We start from the raw sequence: 17,846 nt of genomic DNA on the forward strand, positions 1-17,846 counted from the left end.
AAAAAACAATAACATTAAAAGCTTCGTATTAGAGTGTTTTCCGACATCTATGTCTGCACAACCCCATGACCCTGCGATGGGATCGGACGAGAAATCGCGGCGTGACGGCGTGACCTGCAGGGAGACGTAATGAATGTTTTAGATTCATCAACCTCGTTAACATCTCATATCCAGATTCCTCAAGCATTTATCTTCATGTCTTCATTCACAGCCTCAAAACCACACTGGGACTATTTAATGACTGAGGTAATCTAAAAACTCAATTTAAAGTAAATGCTAGTAGTCTAATTGTTAAGCCTAAAGGGCTCATTACAAGTCTACAGCTATATCTCTAATAAAAAAACAAACAGCTCTTCGAATCAGTTCAGTGGTCTGAAGTTTATCAAAGGCTGCATAAGAAACGCTCGGCGGATGGTAAAAGGTTTGTCAGACCAGTTAATGTCTTGCTTGTAAAGGGTTGTAGCTTGGACGGTTCTGCGGTTTGGAAAAAAGCAAAGCGCCCTCTGGCACGCGTCTCTTCGGCCAGTCTGTTTTGCAATAAATCACCATTTTAGTGGCAGCACGATGCCAAGAGACCGGGTCTTGCCACCAGCTGGCCCTACGACCTACAGTTTCACGTTATGGAAATGAGTTTTCAATTAAAACATTTTAAAAGGTTTTTTTCCTGTGAAATTATACTAATTAAAAGCGTTCCCGAAATGTGGTACATCAAGTGAAGTGTGTAAGCTTTTCTTGTTCTTACGTAGTGATTTATAAGTAAATAAATAATGCGATAATATGAAAAACCCACAACGCACCATTAGTGGCTGATGAAGCGAACCATGCCAGGTTGCTCTCAGAAAAGTCAAGGCCAATACAAATGAAAACACGAAATGAACACACACATGCTTTTCGTTATGTATTGCTTGCTGAACACTTGCTATTTGCTTTAAAATGTGCGTATGTGTGTGTAAAAGTCTACTGGTCTATTTTTGTAAACCCATCCACTTTCCATTAGATAGTTTGCCGGATGATGGAGCACTTGCCTGCTTAGGAATCCATAAAGCCTCTCTAACATGCCAGAGCCTCGGCTGAACACCCTGTCCAAAAGCGCGTGGCATAAAAACGAAAACAAGCAAAACTCTAAATACACACGAGCACCCGTGCCCAATAGCCTAGAAGCAAGGAAATGACTGTGTAGATGAGGTCTACTAAATGGACAGGGTCATTATGGTGAGGAGCACAGCGGTCCTGCCAGGCCAGACGAACCACTAACAAGTTGGTGACATCGCACAGTTGGATCGCAGTGGTTATTAAAACAAAACATTGGAAGAAGTAAACAGGGTAGCGGACACCCACACGCCTGTCAGCAGGTATCGGTAAACCCGGGCCGTAAATTTTTTGGGGAGAATTGGAGCACAGCAATTGGGGCGGCCAAACAAAACCTCTGCCAAAGTCTGTGGAGCTTTGTGGGGGATTAAATAGTAGGGCATTATACAAACCAGAAGCTGAATACTGTTCTGGGATCAGGTCTTCAGGTTATGCAGATGTGTGCTGTAATGCTCTAAAAGGATTGCCAATGCAGCACAGGACATGCAGGACCTCCACACCACCGGCCAGGTTTTTAGGATGGGTCTAAATATGACAGCTGTAACAGGGTTATGTCTCTCAAGCTGTCATGTAGTACTGGTTTTCTAGACAATTATGGGGTGGTTTTCCGGCTTAAGCAAGGACTAGGCCTTAGTTTAATAAGGAAATATAACCAACATGCCTTACTAAAAACATTACTTGTGTGCATTTTGAAGCAAAACAAATGGCACTGTATTTAAAGATAATGTCAGTGCAAGTTATTTTCAGTTTGAACATAATTCCTGTCTGGGAAACCGCCCCTATTTGTTTAGTGTCACTGGGAAGACAAACACTGAAATGCGCCCCATGCATGTTGGTTGTTATCTTTTACCATGTTTAGTTACTATAACCATAACCATCTTCATAACCTGCTGCTTTAACCTTATTTCTTCCATTGGGTAGCACTAAGACCTTTCTGCTCCTGTGGTGAAGAAAGAGCTAGACTAAATTTGATGTAAGAGTTTAGTTTGCTTTGGATAAAAAAGCAAAAAACTGTTTACCAGCTGGGGGTCAGGGTTATAGCTTATGTGTATTCAAGCGGACTAACTAGCAGAAAGTGTAATGCTGATGATGATACGAGCCCTCAACTCAAGGATGCATGAGACAAACTTGTGCATTAAACAGAGCCAGTATCTTCTCCTTAAGCTGTTACCTAAAGATGGCGTATGATGTCACCTGTGCTCATGCAGCTCAACGGGTAGACCATTGCATTATGCACCTCTGTTCTTCGGTCTTGCATAAATGTAATTGGCTGGCTCTGCACTAGGTTGTTTGCATAAGGAAGATCTGATTGGTTGATGCCTGCGCTGGCACTTGAAAAGTTGAGCAACGCCAGTGACGTGACGACGATGAATCCACAATTCAGTTCGCAATGCATGATGTCACATCGATTCAGATAACATCCATACCCAGCCCTATTTATTATTCTGTGTATGTTGCGTATATTTCTAATGATAAAACGATACCGATATGTACTGTCGATGCACCTTTATCAATAACCGTAGAAAGAAAGTGTTCAATAAGGGCTGTGCATGCAACATACTGTAAGCCTTGTCTGTAAAACCAGGCCATAGTGAAAGAAGGATGTGGAGTGGACCCAAGCAAGTGTGAACAGACCTAGTTACTAGAAGTCGCGACCAGCCACACAAAAGTGCAATAATTCCCTAAAATAACATTAACTGCAAACACACACCATCACTACCTACTGCCACGGTGTAGCTACAAAAATTAATGTAAATCACGAACACTTCAAGAGTTCATTATCAAGCTTGTTCCAAAACAAATCCATTAGCCCAACAAAATCAAGCTGTCAGACTTTATGTATATTTCTAGTAAGATTGTAATATGAGCGAGACTGATTTGAAATGCAACAGTTTGACTTTAATGAAAAATATTTGAGTAGTGAGAGAACGCCTGGAATATTAAGGCGTATTCAGTGAGATTAATGCATAATGAACAGAGAACTGACTGATGGTGATTTATGCCTCGTTCCTTTTTTACGGCGGACTGTAATTTTCGCACCGTTAAACCGCGAGGCAACAGACGATGACTGACAACCTGCCACATTAGACTTTCCTGTCAACACCTTAACCCATTTCCACCTTCACAAAAACACCTTTGATTCGATAAGAATTCAGAATTATTTAAACAAACCAATCTGGATCACATAGATGACAAGGGCATTATCCATTTCACAGGTTACTACTGTATAATCGACCTTACTGGTAACTCTGCAGCATAAACCAAGCCTGCATCCCAATACTTATGCTGTGCCCTAAAGTATGTACTGTTTTTGTTATGGGAAAGTATAGATATTTAAGTGCATTGAAAGAGATAGGACATACTAAATCTAATTTCAACTACTATTTAGTACTGATCGTATGTGAATTGGAATGCAGGGCAAGACCCGATCCATCATGCACACCAATTGAAATCAGCTTCTAAAGGTCTAAAGACAGAACAGATAAGAGGGAATGAATGCCTGTCATATGGCTCTTAATGCACTTTAAGTCTTCAGTAATTCAGTCCATTATAATTTAACAATAATTCATATCAAGCATTTTGCCTTGTCTTTTACTGCTGCATTTCTCTTTAAACTGTATGTAAAACATTTACTGTATATATAATAACAAATAAACTTCTCTTTTAGTTTTACAGTCCTCATTTAGATCAAAGGCAGAGCGGAATTTTGTAGAATGACATTTCAGAGCATATGACAGAGATGAAAAACCTTTGATTTCACTTTTTATTATTAAATAAAGGGAACATGCAATACAATGCAATACAATGCAATGCGAATACCATCTGATGGCATTTCAGTATAAAGGCTTTGAATGACACTTTATAATGTTCACCCCAAAATGAAAATTTTATAATAAATCACTTACCCCTGTGTTATTCTAGACCACCAAGTTCTTTGATTGTCTTCAACATATTTTTGATGAAAACCAGGAGGCTTGTCGCTGTCCCATAAACTGCAGTTTGATTTTCACAATCCGTTTCCCAGAAAAGAATGAAAGACACCGCCAAAAAGGTCCATGTGCCATCAGTAGTTCAATAATAATATTATGAAGCGACGAGAACACTTTTGTGTGCCAAGAAAACAAAACTAATGATTTTATACAACAATTTCTTCTCGAGCAGCTGACGTAGTTGCCAGCGTACAGACACAGAATACGCTGGCAAGTAATTTGTGCATTTATACAGGCTGTTTAAGTATTGTTTACAATATTTGCATAATAGCTTAAATATAAAAAAATAAAAAACGTTAGCAGAACCGTAGTCTGCTCGTTAGTGTTGGGCGATTTTGAGATCATTTTAAGATCGTCCTATCGTCAGCCTGTGAGATTGCCGATACATGATAGTATCGGGGGGCGCGGCAGTAGTTTACTCATTTATTTATTTGTTCATTTTTTACTTATTTATGACAAGTTACTTGATTGGTGGACATAAAAGAAGCAAGGGCAACACTGTCATAACCTTTTTTAAACTGATGCCATTAATCCATCCACGTCATTAAGTCAAGGCTCTCTAAAATTTCCTGCGTGCCAGGGAGTAGGAACAACAAACTCGCTGGTTTTAACCCTCTGCGCGCCTAACAACCTCTCTAGTGCAAGGAAATGTCAGAGCCGCACGTATTACAAGCTCAGGTGCTAGAAGGAGTCTATGTTGCGCGCATTCAGATCAGAGCAAGACTCCAAGATGTGCGCATTGAGTCCACGTGCGTGCGAGAAGGAATCTGCACGCATTACAAACTCTCTCGCGCAATTAAGGCCCACAAACCCTCTCATGCAAGGAAAATTACGCAATGCTCATGTTAATGTGAAACTATCATGATAATAATAATAACTATCGCCAGCTATCATCATGAAAGCCCGCTATTAGTGATATGTCTGACAATCGTCGATACACCATACTATCGTCGTGAACGCACACTGAACAACCAAGGAGGAGAAGAAATTGTTGAATAAAATCATTTGTTTTGTTTTCTTTGAGCACAAAAGTGTTGTCGTTGCTTCATAATATTGTTATTAAACTACTGATGGCACATGGACCTTTTTGGCGATGTCTTTCATTCTTTTCTGGGCTTGATTGGGAAAATAAAACTGCAGTGTATGTGACATACACAAGCCTCCCGGTTTTCATCAAAAATATCTAAAAATGTGTTCTAAAGACAATTAAAGGACTTGGTGGTTAAGAACGACATAGGGGTAGTGCTGTGCGATTTAGGGGAAATGCCTAATTGCGATTTATTTATTATTATTATTTCCTCAAAATATTACGATTGATTTTCTTATGTGGCGGATGCAATGTGCATCTGCCTTTCTAGATGGTTAGATCTTAATGATTCTGCTTATTGGTCTGGTGATTTAACTGTATTCTTATCTAGGTTTTTAATATTTTTTTTTTTATAAAAATAAGGAAACAAAAATAAAAAAATTAAGAATATAATTAACTCTGCTTTATTTTATGAAATGTAAAATGTTCTTTAGCTTGGATTAACAGTATTTAAATAAATGGGTATATTATAGCTGCAACTTTAACAAAAAGTTAAAATATTTAAATGAGTTTTGTATGCATGTTTGTTTTTGTTAACAAATAACTGGAATACTCAACTTTATGATTATCAAAATAGTAAATACATTTGGGATTTTAAAATGAGTAGAAAATGTGTTCAATGTCATGTAAGTGAAATTAGCAAATATACATTTTAGTTTTTTTTTAAAGGTGCAGTGTGTACATTTTAGCGGCATCTTGTGGTGAGGTTGCGAATTGCAACCAACAGCTCAGTCCACCGCTCACCCCTCACTTTTGAAACTCACAGAGAAGCTACGGTAGCCGCCCTGGAAAAACATGTTTTGGTCGGCTTAGTAAAACTTAAAGGGGACATTCCATGAAAATCAGACTTTTTCCGTGTTTAAGTGCTATAATTGGGTCCCCAGTGCTTCTACCAACCCAGAAAACATGAAAAATAGCAACCCTGTAACTTTGTTTTGGTAAGGCTCTCTCTGCAAGCATGTGAATATATAGGTCATTCGGATTTCGCTCCCCGCATGACGTAGGTAGGGGATCTGATACCGCCCCTTCATCTGCGCTATCCAACCATAAACGGCCTCGCGATAGACAGAGAGAAAGAATGACTGACAGCACGACGCGTTTGTATTCCCTCAAACACAAACAGGAGCCTACAATCTTATAACTTGTAGTTTTAATAATCTTTCTAAAGATTGAATTAACGCTCTAAAGGATTAACCTTACCGTAGTGCAAGAGAGAGAGCGAGTGAGTGAGAGAGAGAGCGAGTGAGCGAACGAACGAGAGAGAGAGAGAGAGAGCAACGCGACCGTTCACTGGTATGTTGTTTAATATGTTTCTGTGAAGTTTATATGAATGAACACGAGGATTAATGCACTGCACGAGACAAGAGAACAACGCGTATTCACTATCATACACAATAAGCATAAATATGTTGTTTAATGTTTCTCTGAAGTTTCAAATGAATACGAAGAGTTACAAGATAGAGAGTGAGAGACTGACAGAAACGCGAATGTGTTCAATATGTGTACACAATAAACTGTCATTTGATCTGTTTCTCTAAAGTTTAAGCATTAAACGTGTTGTTTTATTACAGATCATTTAAATGTGCTCGTGTGGTTTGGTCAAAAAGAAAACTTCTGAGTGTTTGTGGAAGTGTAATTTATTGTAACATGCTGAAAATCATTGTGCCTGTTTAAAACACTATGATATGTTATTTTTTATTCCACAATGTTCCCCATCTGCTGATAAAAATGTATTTAGTATGCATAAAACAGATGATTGACTTTTTAAACTTGTTAAATTATATAATGCTTAACATTGCTCACTAACTTTCGTGAGAGAATTCCTTGATGCTCTGTCTTCTCTACAGCGCGAGCGCTTGAGACTCCGCCCACCTGAGGAGCTCATTTGGATTTAAAGGGATACACACAAAAACGGTGCATTTTTGCTCAGCCCCATAAAGTGCCTATTTTAACATGCCACAATAAATTACCTATAGGGTATTTTGAGCTAAAACTTCTCATATATACTCTTGGGACATCAAAGATTTATTTAATATCTTAAAAACGTCTTGTGGAATGTCCCCTTTAATAAAAAAGTTGTCCAATAAGGCATCTGTAGAAACATGACGGCACAAAATGGCGACTGCCATGTAAGGGGACCCTCGTGTATGTAGATAAAAATGTCTCATTCTAAGGTAATAAAAACATAACGGTTCATTATAAAAAGGTCTTTATACACCCCTGATAATATAGTTTTGTATATTATTTTGCATTTCTGTCAAGAGATCTTTCTAAAAATTACACACTGCACCTTTAAAGAAGAAGTCAGGCTTATAAGCATTTTTAGGCTGCGCACATCGTCCGTTTTGGGAGACGTGCGCGTAAAGTCTTGGGATGCAGAGACAGGCGCGAGTATTTAACAAGCATTAAGAGATACAAACTGTGCCAAGTTTATACACCTCATCTATTGTGGGGGACACGTGAAACGTCTTGCATTTCAAAACCAGGCGTGAGTATGTTAAAAGCAATGACAAGCACAGGCTGCACAGGTGCTTCAAGTTGAAACCCCTCTTCAGTTTAGGAGAAGCACTGTTTTTGTTGACGTGCCTCTTATGAAGACAGCACGTCATATTCGCGCTCACTCAATTGGTTAGACTGTCACAAAGCCTTGCTGCATATTTCTCATATTGCCTTCTTTCGTGATTTGCAATCGCAACGTTTCACATCGTGATTGCGGTTCGGTTTTGAATAATTGCCCAGCCCTACCTGGGGGTAAGTGATTTATGATCAAATTAAAATTTTGGGGTGAACTAACCCTTTAACTGGTAAAGCATGGGATATGCTGTCACCTTTACTGTGCATTTAAATGGCTGGTGCTATTCCAAGAAATGTAACTGGCCGATATAAAACTGTGCAATGCAGAGCTTGAGAAAGATGAGGGAAAAGGTTGAAAAAAATGGATAATGACAGAAAAGAAAAATGAGACTATAGGAACTAAGAACTAAAGTCAATCAAACAGCCATGAACCAAAAAAAACTATGCAGTGCAGTAATGCGATGCACTATGAACTGTCACCTAAATCTCTTTTTCATTAGTGAAATATTACAAAGACTCATTTTTAGCCACTATATATATCTTAAATGGGGTTTCAATGATTTCTTTATGACCAAGAGCAAGAAAAAGAGAAAATCGCTGTTCTTTTGCGGAGTTATTTTCAACTTGCAGCCGGCACGAATAATTGATTGCGTGCTTTTATTAACTTAGACAATATTCCATTACCTCTAAGGCAGAGCTCCTTGTCTGTTCACTGGGATAAGTTGATTTAAAAGGATCTTTATGAAGTCTCCTGAGAAGGAAGCACTAATTGTACAAATGATAAAACAAGTCTGGCAATATATTGCGGGTGGCGGAGAATTTCAGATTAGCTAAAAGCGTGTTAAAAATATATTATATTTAAGGTTTGGGAATTGACAGTGAAAAGTTAGGATAAGGGACAGACGGGTTAGGACAACCTAGAATCTATGCTGGCATATCATCATTGATTTCCCTGAGTACTCCACTTGCTTGTCGTTGTAGACTCTCAGAAAAAATGTATAACAGGTGTCACTGGGGTTGATACATGTGTACGTATTTGAACTTTTCACCTAATATGGCCATTTTTTCAAGATGTAATATTAGTCTCAGGTTTTTCAGGTCCAAATACCCAATAAATAATTTATCATACAATGTTGAAAAGATTTTTGGGTGTGCAGGAAAAAGTGTTGTTTTGTGTGTGTCTCTTTAAATGCAAATGAGCTCCTGCTTCCATCTCTGTTTACTGTTATCATACACAGTTTTTAATAAGACAATCACCTTCCATCATTGTTTATAATGAACGTGCAGTATTATCTAAAAAGATTTAAATAGAAATTATGACCTAAGGGGTTGTGCACCCAAAGTTTTTAAACACGGCCGAAAACGCGTGGAGGACACCGATTGCCAGCTGTTTTTTCAGCCGAGCGCCAGCTTTCTTCAGCCGAGCGCTTTGGTAGCTGTGATACTTGAGCTGTGACCCGGTTAGTTGTTGTGATACTTGTCCCACCCCTCCTCCACTGTGATTGGATGGGCGTGTGAGAACTGACATTGACGAGCGGAGCTTTTCACCCAAAGTTGATGAAAAAAAAACGCTAGCTGCTGGCTTATTTGAAAAAGAACGAGTTCACCTTGCGTTCATCAGGCAGTAATACAGTACGTTCAGTTAACGTTCGCCCAAAATATGAATGAGTTCATGAACTTTCGTTCAATGAACTCGTTCAGGCACAACACTGTTGGTGTGCACGCCCCCTAACTGTGGTCTTTGGATGGTTGTGGGCGGGGCCTGTGAAAAGTGACTGATCAGTTTGCTCAGAAAACCCCAACAGCTCGTCCCATTAGACTATTGAGGTTTATGGGGATTTAAAAAAAATGCATTGGACCGATTTTTATCATTATAGGGGGGTTGTGTACACACACAGGCAACACATTATTATGTTCAAACAACATATAAAAGTGAATTTCTCAAATTAAGTGATCTTTAAAGGGTACCGCCCCAATGACACCTTTTGTACCATTTTTATAAGAGTGAAGCTAGTAACTTTGTGAAAAAAATCCACTGCTAAATGTGATGTAAAACACATTCACTGGATTTTTACAGTTAATTTATTCTAACACCAAATAGCTGTATCAAATAAATGACTTAAAATGACTGTGTTGATATAATCTCAATTACTCTTTCAAGGAAATATGCATGAAAGCGGTGCCCTGTTGCCATGCAAATGCCTTCCAAAAAATGACAATCTGGTACCCGACAGCGAATCGTGAAACTCTCTATTGTTTGAGCAACATGCTGCATTTGATGTCGTCCTTTGTACGAAGAGCTCTTATACTCTTGCTCCTTAGAAACAACGAAAATGAGAAAACCAATCAGTGAATCGGCTCAACATTTAAGCTCACTGGCCGTTTCATTTAGTTCAAAGGTTCATTTAGTTCAAAGCATTCAATAAGAGAGAGAAATCAAATGAAATGCAGCATTAAAAATGAAAACCCGGCTTTACAGTCTGGCATTCAAGGCTATATGTAAGCCTGACTTAATTCAAAAACCTGTTCCCAACTCTAATGAGCGCTTAACAAATTAAGCCAAATGGATTTCTTCAATTATAAGCCAACACAACAGAATCAAATCAAATTCTGCAAAGAATTAATCTATGGGCTGGCCGGGGTTAGTCGTCACAGGGAAAGTTGTCACAAGGGCTATACATTATTTGTGTGACAGCACACAATAAAACACCCTGGCACAGGGTCACTTTGCTGTTTTATGAATAAATGTATTGTTTTCCTGTTAAATGTTTTTGAAATACATACAATTCTTAAAAGGCATATTCCATTTAATTCATATATTGTGACATCAACAAAGGGTTGAGGTTATAATGGTGGAAATGTTCGCTATTATCTAGCTATGGGCCAATACAGCAATTGACTTTCAAAAATAAATCTAGTCTACCTTAAAAAAATATTCTTGCTGCAACATCAGGATCATGGGTTTTATTCACATTGCATAAAATCGAGAAAAAAAACATCAACCAAACCACAATTGTAAACGGTTTAGATTTACAGCAAAACTCCACTGGGGGCTTGCACTGTAAAATTTACAAACAACAGATTTACCTTTGACAAATATGTGGATCATTCGGTGAACAAAAAAAGGCCAGAGGCAGGTAGGTCAGTCTTCATGGGCAAACGGCCGGTCTCGAATCTCTCTGGGAGACACAGAGCTGGATATTTTTCCCACTAGTGTCGGTGTACTGCTGAGGCATTATGGATAATGCACAAACTCTAGGCTATATCTCTTAATCCTCTAATCTGCAGAGCGCAGGGAATAGCTGGCTACATCTGTAAGACCCTGGAATGCCGGGGCAATGCTCTTAACAGAAAATGTCAAATTCAGTTCCCTGGGCAGATATATGTTTATACAAGTCGCCCACACTCATGCATTGTAATTTGATGTAAGCTGTCCTGTTGATAGGACGGTGCGGTAAAACATGGTTGTAAGTTTTAAAAGTTGTTGATGATGGCATGCAGAGACCAGGAAATGAAGTACTCGACTCTATCAATATTTGAACTGATACATCGAACACTACATCCGAGTTACTATTAGGCTTTGTCAACACGAAGCTGGTGCATTCCCTATCCGAGCGCTTTTGGTTAAAAATATATCTGATTCCTACAGTCTGAGACAATAACATCTTTAGCTTCAATGTGCTAAAACACATTTAGTGGCCGTGGGCAGGGCTTTGTTTGTGTGACATCACATGTAGCGATTTTAAAGGAGGGGCTTATGATAATTAATAATTAATTATATTACAAAAGTACACGGCCAACACACATTTATGTTCAAACACCTTATAAAAGTGAATTCTGCATAATATGTGCCCTTTAAAAGCACAGTTTATAAAAAAACCCTGTTGTGGTCTATTTACTGGTTATATCATAGTATTACAAACGTATGCGACTTTCTTCTGTAGAACCCATGTCAGGTATAGATTACACAATATCAGCCTGATTTTGGCACAATCTGTGTGATGTATAGTGTTGTGGCAAATTATAAACAGCAATGGGTGTTGTAATGCAAGAATCAATGGTCCACTATGGGTTCTGTCACATCTGTGACACTGACCTATAGGAGCATTTTTCAAGAGACAATGTTTTTTTTCACTGCAATGGAGGTAAGGTTTGTGAAGCAGTGTCAGCAACACAATCCTGCTGATAATGTAAACATTTATGATAATGTTTTTGCTCTTCTTGTTTTAGATGTCAGTCCCTAATTCTCAATGACATACAGTAGCACATGCTGTTTAAGACAGCAAGTGATGATTTGTCAGAAAGCAACGTGTAGTCTGATGTGTTTCTTGTCAATTACACAACAAGACTGTCGTAACAGACAAAATATAGTGTAGTTTCCCGCCTTTAGACAGAATGTCATGGACATCCTCAGTCACCATTCACTTATATTGAATGGAAGGTCAGCTTCACAATTACTCAAAACTTCTTCCTGTGTTAACATATTTTCTGTTTGCATTTGGAAGATGTTCTTATCCAAAGTGACTTTACTTCTTTACGTGTACGTGAATGTATGCGCACGATCGAACGCACAGCCTTGCAAAGCATAGTTTATTAGAATCGTACGTATCAGAGATGGGGACTCGAGTTTGAGACTTAAGTCGCACACACAGTGACTTCAGACTCGACTTGAGACTCGTCCTCAAAGACTTCAAACTTGACTCGGACTCGACAATGTTTATTTTTAGGAAACGTCTGATGAGCTTGCTGTCATACCCCTCCCTCCATTACCTACAACCTGCCCACGAGTAACACGTGACATATCTGCTCCGCGCGCGCGGCCGCGAACAAACATGTCGACAGCACCAGCCGCTGCTGTGCCATTCATCTGAAGCTTTGGGTAGTGCTGTGACAGATCCGCAGTTCGGCTCGCATGCGATTCGCAGATTAATATGCAATTTAAATAGGGTAAGTTTATCATTAATGTGTTTCTAAGGCTTGCAATTGTTTAAATGGTTAAACAATTTAACCGCAAAAAGGCGCTCAAGTGAGCAGATTCTGTACGCACATGCGGTTAAGTGTGTCCGGTCCAGCTCCAGTCAGGTCCAGAGTTGCGCTACTTTGTGTCATACTGTAGGCCATTAACATACATTTGCTGATAGAGCAATGAAAAACAACACAAAGTTTTTATGTGAAGTGACTACTGCATCTTCTTCCTGAAGCGCTGTTTGAATTCGCCCTCCACCTGTGTTTGAGCACGCGTTTAAATGCCCTCAGTAGTGCACATACAGAGAGAAGTGTTTCAAAAGTTAAGCCAACATAAAATATTTATTTTCTTTACAGGGCACATACACACAAAATGATCTCACAGTATTCTTTTTCTAATAAAAACATTTTTATTTATGTCTTAAGAAACCTGGGCTTATTTGTTCTTAAAGAGACAGTAACCTCAATTAACCTACTTAAGTCTGTGTCATTTATGTTCATTAAACAACCCAAGACAAACTGAAAATCACTTCTATTGCTCTAAAAATAATAATAATAATATTTAATTTGTACAATAAAGACAGTGTTATTATCCATTTAATTTAATTTCTGTACCTAATGCTAATTTTAGACCTTACTTAATGTGCAACTTTGTCCTTTTTTATAAATGTTTATAATTTCTTTATTTGTTATTAGAGTTTTATTTGTTACAACGGGACTTCAGACTTGACTTGGACTCGAGCCCAGAGACTTTAGACTTGACTTGGACTCGAGCTCAAAGACTTCAGACTTGACTCGGACTCGAGCTCAGAGACTTGTGAGCATCTCTGGTACGTATACACAAACGTTCAACACATGTGCATTGCGACAAAATGCAATGCATCTCCTGGGCTACGTACTACATTCTCCTGTTCACATATGTGATGCCTACGCATACCAAGTAGTTACAAATATGCAGCGGTGCAAAGTACACACATACTTTTCTAGGGCTGCAATAACAATTAATCGCAACTAATCGTTTGCAGAATAGGAAAGTAGGGAGTAAACACGACCCAGTCACATTAACAGTCACATGCCTTACTGCTGTTGCTTTTCTCATCATGCCTTGTTGTGTTATGAGCTTTTTAATTTTAAATTTGAGTTTTATTGTGTAGCCTAGCTCAGACCATTGGATGCAAATTTAGAAATATGACAGCATACACTTTAGGCTTGTTCGACTTCATGCAGCGCCGCAAGAACCGACAACCGGATGACGTCAAAGTTCCGCGAGAGCGATTTTAAAGCAAACTCCTCTGTTTGATTTCGTGAATCATTATCACGGTACTTTAACGTCATCCGGCTGTCGATTCTTGCGGCGCCGTATGAAGTCGCACAAGCCTATTTACTGTTACACAGAGTTACTACAAAACATGTGTGCGTACACGTGATAGAGAGGGAGAGAAGGCGCGCATGTGTATGGGAAACACGCTAACCTGTCATCAAGTCATGATAAACTCCATCAGCAGTATTCTCTGTCAGTAACATCCGTGACTGTTGATGTTTAAACGCAAAAAAAAAAGTATAAGGAGCAACGGACTTTGAAAACACGTCACCTTTTCAGTTATGTGAGAGGCGCGCGCTGCAGGCAATTGACTCGCGTGAGAGAGATGAGGGTGCATGCGTTTGTGTGTGTGTGAAGGGGTTCTTTTAAGGCTATAACTTACTCTCTTGCAATTGAACGTGAATACGTTTACTACTTAAAAACATCAAAGCTAAACATCATATCTAGTCAAACCGCATAACGACATCGCTACAAATACAGTATGGGATTAAAATCAGCGAACATCAATAGGCTTAGGCGGCTACGTTACCTTGTTTCACCAACGCTTGGTGAAACAGCAGTGAATGTTGTCGGTTCAGATGCTGAATGTAATTTAATGATAAGAATGTAATGATCCCAAACTTTAGACATTCTCTGCCGTTTATGGACATCTCCGCCACCGCGCCAACTAAATTCAAATTGTATCACGCGCTATGGTGTGCTTCCTGAACATTGAACAACGGTCCGTGTGAATCAGATCTCGGCGAGTGTAGTGCGCGTCATAGGAATTTAACGAGGCTTCGAGGCAGAATTTTTGCCTCGAGGATATTTTTTAATCGAGTTAATCGAGTAACTCGATGAATCGTTTCAGCCCTAAATTGGATAATTGTAAACGCACAGACAGAAAAGACATGCCATCGTAGAAATAAGAGAAATAACATATTACTTAAGTGCTCTAGTTTGTTTAATAAAATAACAAATTGTTATCTGGCGCTATAAAGAAAATCCAATCAAATTTACTTGACCTTCAAGGGGGGCGGGTCGAGCTGTTAGGAGGGCGGGGCGCCCCCCTTATATAATGGTAGAGGAAACACTGTACACTTACACACCATTTAAAAAAAGTGAATCGATCAATAGGTGCTCTTTAAAATTATACATGCATGTGTGTGTATTTATATATACCAAATTATTGTATAGAGTACACCCATGTGATTTAAACAAAAACTTTGATTCTGCAAACAATTAGTTGAGATTAGTTGTTATGCAGCCCACAAAATTCAAGGAATACATCAGTATGCGTTATCTGTATTTTCCCGAACCCATGACCTTTGCGCTAAAACACATCGCTCTATAAGAGGAAGAAAATCCTGATCCTCTATTATTACTGTACATTTTATACAATATGAGGATAAAGAAATCAAAATATTTTTATTATTAGTTGACTGTACACAAAAGAGTGAGACAATCACAGAGTCACAAGAACAAAGGTCCATTTAGATCCTAGACACGGGGTTGTTTTAAAGGTGGAGAGGATAAGAGCGAGTTACTCTCTCACTTCCCATAAAGAAACAGCACCTTCCCTGGAGAGGCTCAAACATGATGGATGTGTCAAAGGTGGTGATAAATGAGCAAGTCTGTCAGACACTGTAAAGCCATTACTAAACCTTTTACTGAGGCAGCTGACCAATAGAGCTCTATGGGAAAAAAATCAAGCCTACAGCTGTGTGTATCTCCACTGATCCTCACTGTTAATGCCATAAAGAAGTGGATCTATAAAGTGCACTTTACCCAGACCAAACACATAACTCAGCCAACACTGCATTTGATTTTATATCCGTTTGGGACTAGAAACCATGACGCACGACAACAGGAACATTATGACCATATCTAAAACATGTAAAACTGTATCTTACTATTTATTAGCATCATGCATCACATTATGTTTGATCTCTGAACTGTCCAAAGGAAAAGAACACAAAAGAAAGATTTTGAAAACACTTGGTTACAGGTTGATTTAAGTCTCTTTAAAACTCTAAAACACAGCAGTTAAGCACATACATAAAATAATAAAATAAAAGCATTGGTGTTGTTTAAAAAAGGCCTGTGAGATGCGTTTTATGTCCCATCTGCAGCATCAGTGTTTTAGTATGCGACCACAGACCGATGCGGATGAGATAACACAAGACCACAGACAGCTGATCGTGTACAGGAATTTAAAATGACACTCATGAAGAAATGACATATACTGAAGACATTTACCTGTTAAGATGGATGAGGTCTTTTATTATATACACATCTTCTCTGTCTCTCTCTCTTTGCTGTGAAGTTTTAGTCCTCGCGCATTTCGGAGTGTTTGTTCCCGCGCGGTTTCTCCGTTTCAAATCACTCGCTGTGGATCAAACCCGCCTGCACAACTAAACCAGACGAACCTTTCCACTGTTAATGTCCGCGACGTCTCGAAGTGTTTTTGTGATAGTAGAGAAGCACATGTGAAGTGTTGTCATCTGTGAACCTTTACACATCCACGGGGGGGTTGAGGAGATTGTATGCCTGAATCACACGCGCTCAGTTTCACCGGAGCTCAGTGATGATAAGAACGCAAGAAAAAGTTAATCTCTAAAAACGAGGTTTTATCTCATTTTAGGTATTTTTAGCAATTACATGTTTAAAGTAAAGAATTAATAAAAGCAAGGTTTTGTGACTTGCATAATAATAACTTCAATCAATTATATTGACAATACTGTATCAATTAATTTAATATAATTGAATTTATATATTTAAATAGTATTCATATATTATAACATTTATATAATTTAATATAGTTATTTAAATTCATAAAAAATTCTTTGTTTTCAAAGTTTTAAATGTCATATTAGGACCTCAAAAATCCTAAAAGCAAAAAGATAAGTGTACATGTAGCTCAACTGGTAGAGCACAGCAGCATCAGCAGCCCAAATTGTTGTTGGTTTGATTGCAGGGAACACAAGTTTCCTTTGAAAGTGTCACTTTGGATAGAAGGATCTGCAAAACTGTAAATGCAATACATTTGTTTGCCTTAAAGATATATTTAAAGGTGCCGTAGAATGTAAACTATTCATAGATGAATAATAAGAGTTCTGTACATGGTAAAGACATATTGTGAGCCTCAAACACGTTTGTTTTCTCCTTCTTATGTAAACCTCGAGCATTAGGGTGGCCATTCGTGCCAGTTCCACCGGACACGTCGCGAACAGGATTTTGGGTTCGTTCTCCAAAAGTCGCGTTGCTCTCATATGTCATCGAGGTTCTCACATTTCAGTTAAAATACATTAGAAAAGTACGATTTATTTATTTTAAGACATAGAATCATTGTAGTTTCATTCTTACCTTAATGGTTGTGTCACGGTTAGTCTTCTTCTTCGGTAGTTTTTACTCGCAGTTTGCAAACAGTGTGCATTACCGGCATCTTCTGGACAGAGGTGTGAACTCCTCGGGATATCAATTGTATTACTCTACTTCGGAGGTGAGATAAAAAAAAAAGTCACGGTTAGTCCGTGTCATGTTTTGTGTCTGTTCTAATTATTATCACCTGGACATTCATTGATTAATTACCTGATTCATCCCCACCTGTTTGTCATCACTTATGCTGCATTTACACCAACTGCGGTAGAGGCGTGAAGCGCGAGTGATTTCAATGTTAAGTCAATGTGAAGACGCGTTGACGCGCGTCAGGAGGTCTCGCGGCGCGTAAGAGGTGTTCGCACGAAAGGCGCGAATTGAGCGTTGTGTGCGGTACGCGCGGTAATCGTGAATGGTGCTTTTTGTGCATCTTGCGCTTCACGCGAATTTGCGGCTGACGCCC

At 38.8% G+C, this 17,846-nt stretch overlaps 1 protein-coding gene across 1 annotated transcript in view; it reads right to left on the bottom strand.

Moving 5' to 3' along the window:
* LOC135776837 (teneurin-2-like) overlaps window positions 1-16,564 on the bottom strand; it is a 115,759-nt gene extending 99,195 nt beyond the window's left edge. Inside the window, exon 1 of the mRNA XM_065287755.1 lies at window positions 16,265-16,564. The gene's annotated coding sequence lies outside the window, so the exon portion shown is untranslated. The remainder of the gene's footprint in view (window positions 1-16,264) is intronic.
* Window positions 16,565-17,846: the final 1,282 nt, after the last annotated feature.

This window comes from Paramisgurnus dabryanus, chromosome 18, assembly GCF_030506205.2.
Source record: "Paramisgurnus dabryanus chromosome 18, PD_genome_1.1, whole genome shotgun sequence".
Classification (NCBI taxonomy): domain Eukaryota; kingdom Metazoa; phylum Chordata; class Actinopteri; order Cypriniformes; family Cobitidae; genus Paramisgurnus; species Paramisgurnus dabryanus.